The sequence below is a fragment of the Meriones unguiculatus genome, chromosome 2 (genome assembly GCF_030254825.1).
Source record: "Meriones unguiculatus strain TT.TT164.6M chromosome 2, Bangor_MerUng_6.1, whole genome shotgun sequence".
Taxonomy (NCBI): domain Eukaryota; kingdom Metazoa; phylum Chordata; class Mammalia; order Rodentia; family Muridae; genus Meriones; species Meriones unguiculatus.
This window is the reverse complement of record NC_083350.1, coordinates 54,950,203-54,954,236: the sequence shown is the minus strand read 5'-3', so window position 1 is coordinate 54,954,236 and position 4,034 is coordinate 54,950,203. Positions and strand designations below refer to the sequence as shown.

Genomic DNA, 4,034 nt, shown 5'->3' with positions numbered 1-4,034 from the left:
TTATTGGGACTGGCTGGCTCCTTGGAATGAAGTCTTCTTATTGGGACGGACTAATTCAAGGGCCTGGATCAGGCCTGAGAGATATCTGAGCTGGTCACCCCTCTGGCTCTCCTGCTCTCGTGCCCTTTAGACAGGCTCACTAGCAACCCCCTGCCACTCTGTCCTGATGCCCTGGTGAGGTGCAGGGCCTGCTCTATTGAGTATTGCATCTGGTGAGGGATATGGCTAGTTCTCCTCCTCTTCTTATGATCCTGGGGTCAGCTCTCCTGCCTGCCATATATGTCGAGGGATGAAGGAGGAGAGGAGGGCGTCTCTGCACCACAGCTCAGCAGACAAGAAGCAGGGCCAGCTTTCCTGTTGGAAGTCCTTGCTGTCTGAAGTTGCAGCCCACCGTGTCCAGATGGCCCGCCCCAGCTCAGTGCCTGAATGGAGGACTCCCTTTCTCAGCGGGGAGCTTCTTTTTCTCTGCCTGAATTCATCTGGAGAGTGTCTTTAAGCACAATCCCCACCCCTGAGCAAAGTCTCGTAGTCCAGTGGCCAATGACAAGTATCTAGAATTCCTGGTATGTAAATAAGACATTCCCAGCACCTCAAGCCCCAGCCAATAATATACACATACCTCGGGAACCCTCCACGCACTCTCCATAGCTCCTTTTCACCCCAAATTATGTGGAGCTGTCTCCCTGAAGTTGCTTCTTGTACTCGAGGGCTGACCCAAACCCCTCTCTGCCTCCGTTCAGTCATTGACTGGTGGTCTATGATCCCCAGGGAAGGGGGACCCACACTCTCCTACACTTGTGTCCTTGAGGGCAGCTTATTCAAAAACTCCTGCACTGTATAGGGCCTGCTCTCTGAGTACTGCAGCTAGGAAGAGGTGGGGTCAGCTGTCCTGCCCTCCTGCCCTCAGGGCCAGCTCTTCCGTGATGCCCAGGTGAGGGGTGGGGCCAGTTCTACACAGTCCTCAGACATCAACATGTCCCCAGCAGGCAGCCCAGATCAGGGACTTCTGTCTGGTCTTTGGTGGCGACAAACCCTGATGCTACATGGCCACTGGTCACGATGTGCCTCCCCTCCCCCATGGCAGCCCGGGCCAGGACCTCACCATGGTTCTAGGCGGCATCACCACCCTACTCAAATCTGTCCGCTCCTCATTACTCTCCAGTCTCCAGCTCTGCCTCTCTTCATTGCCTTTACCTCCTTCTGTTTCTCTTTCTTTCCCATCTCTTCACCTCTGTTGTGCACCTCTTAGGAGTGCCTGGGGTCCCTGATGTCTGAGGTCATCTCAGGAGTGGTCTCGAGTGCTCTGCCTGCTTGTACATTATGGTGCCCTGCAGGCATCACCTCAGGCACAGTCTGCCCTCCCAGGCCTGAGAGGTGCCTGACTGGTGGGCATCTCAGGCTACCTCTTTGTCCAGGCCCCAAGGTGCCAGTCTTGTGGTCACCTCAGGCTCTCTCCTCCCATGGTATGTCCGAGTGGCCCTATGTGAGGTTTGTTTGTCACTGGCTTACTCCTCCCGGGGGCCCTCAGTCTCAGGTGGGGTTCTTCTAGTCTCTGGCTTGCTGCCAGTCCTAGGGAGCTGATGGGGCCTGGCACTGGACTGGTGGTCATCTCAGGCTTGCTTACTTTCAGGGAATGTTAGGCTACTAATCATTCAGATGTTCACAAGTCAGAACACTGAGCGTAGACAGAGCCTCGCTCTCCTCTGCCACCTGTTGGCATGCAGCCGCACCTGCAGCTCTTCTGGGGCAGGACGTGAAGGAAATCTAACATGGGATCAAGTCTTTGAGATACAGATGGAACTGATACGGACATGGGTGAGCAGAAGTGTTTGAGGAGGAATGCAGGAGCCCTAGCAGCATCAGCACCACGTGGTGGCTCCTAGGACAGGGAAGCCGTGATTCATGGGGCTACCTGGGCAACCCCAAACAGTGGAGGTCTCAGATGGGTGGGCTGTAAGAACTCTAGCCCCTGGGATAGAGAACTGGAGACCCAAGGAGGTTGTTCATAGTGTCTCGAGCCAAGACAGCACATAGCCCTCCAAAGCACAGAGCAGAATGAACCAGACAGAAATCCAGTTCTAATTCCGGCAATGATTGAGAGTAGCTTGGCAGAGTTCTGGATCAGCCTCCAGTAAAGGAGTAGAGTAAGAATAATGGAGCCAACATTATTGCCTCCTATCTGCACGTCTGCAGCCATGTGCGTGCCTCAAGATGGGAAGGGAACACATGACCTTCTGTGTAAGAAGAATGTTTTGGATTGTGTTAACTTCCAGTAACCCAACATGACTGTGTCAGATAAAATCTTCATGATATTTCACTGAAGGACAAGCAGAATTTGAGGGTCGTGGTCAAAAGTGGCAACTGGGGCCTGAGTGATGGCTCAGCATGAGGAATATTCCTGTCCCCTAACGCACATGAAAAGAGGAGCATGGCAGAATGTCACCACAGAGCTCAGAGGAGGGAGACAGAGGCAGACGAATCCCCAGGCTCACTGGCCAGCCAGTATAACCAAAATGTGAAATTCCAGGCTCAGGAAGAGACCCTGCTTCAAACAATTAGGTGAAGATTGATAGATACATGAAGCCAACCTCTGGCCTCTATACCCCACACACATATGATCATACCTACACATGTGTGCATATGCATACATCCACATACATAAGAGGCCATCAGAGAAATTAATTACATGTTTTTATGTGTGAACTCTGTTGAGTGCTGATAGCTTAGTAAACTGTACATGAGAGTAAACTCAATCTGAAGGTTTTGTCTGAGTGGGTCTCAGGGTCACAGACAATTTAGGAAGTGGAAGAAATGAGAAACAACTACGGTAGGCAGGAAACATGTTGCTCCATCAAGTGACTACATATAATCACATGCAATCAGAACAGATGACCCATTCTGATGGGATATTTTTATGTGTTTTTGAGAACTGTACATGTTCACACATGTGTACGTGCATGTATGTGGGCATGTGTGTGCACATGTGTGTTGAAGCCAGGAGTGGACGCATGTTGTCGGAACATGGTCCAAGGATGGAGTCATGCGAGAAGAATTCACAGTGCTTGTGAGAAAACTCCCCCCCAAACAACAACAACAACAACAACAACAAACAAGAGTCTTGGACCTCAGTTTCTTCAAAGCAGAACTGTTCCTGGAATGTGGTTTCATGATCCTCCCAGGTGAAGCGGATTGAAGTGATTTTACTTCTGCTGCTGTTATTCACACGCCTGTGTGGGAAAACACGGTTTTGCCATATGTAGCTTGGCAAAGCTAACATGTGATTGAACACTTTACTATGTGATTCTTCTTAAGCCGCAGAGTATAAACTGTCTGATGCTCTGACTGAAGTTGGCGATTGCATGAGACTTTAGTCTGCCTCATTTGTAGGCTCTCACAGATTCACACTGCCCACTAGGGTGGTAGATGGTGTCTTTCTCAATCATTTTTTACCTTATATTTTGAGACAGGATCTCTCACTGAACCCCAAGCTTATCAATTTTGTGAGAATGGCTGGCAGATACATGAGCTCCAGGGATCTACCTGTCTGGAGTTACAGATACTCACCTTCAGATCTGTATTTTGTGTCGGTGCTAGTAATCCAAACTCAAGTTCTCTCGCATGCATGGCAATAGCCGTATGGACCGAGGCATCCCTTCAGCCCCCACAGTGCGACTTTTAGTGTTTGGCCACTGAAGAAAAACCATCATAGCCATTCAGCAGAAGACAGGCAGTGGTAACATCTAGGAAGGCAGGGGCCAGGCACAGTGGTTCCGCTCACATGTGCTTGCTTTAGTTGTCTAGTATTGCTCTAAACGCACAAGCCACCGTCTCTCATCATGATGACCGTCAGGGTTAGTGTGCTTGATATGCCTCTTCTCGTTCTTGATTACTGTAAACTAATTTCTGCAGAACCATCAAAACCCAGGAAGATTTACAACAGATCAACTGCCATCTAATGTAATGAAATTGTCTCAGTATGAAAGCGCAAGCTGCCTCAGACTCAAAGACTTAAGAGATGAAGGCTCTGAGAGATG

General features: G+C 49.9%; 1 pseudogene; it reads right to left on the bottom strand.

The window, feature by feature from the left end:
• Positions 1-1,632: 1,632 nt before the first annotated feature.
• Positions 1,633-1,751, bottom strand: LOC132652632 (small nucleolar RNA SNORA17; annotated as a pseudogene).
• Between the last annotated feature and the right edge of the window lie 2,283 nt (positions 1,752-4,034).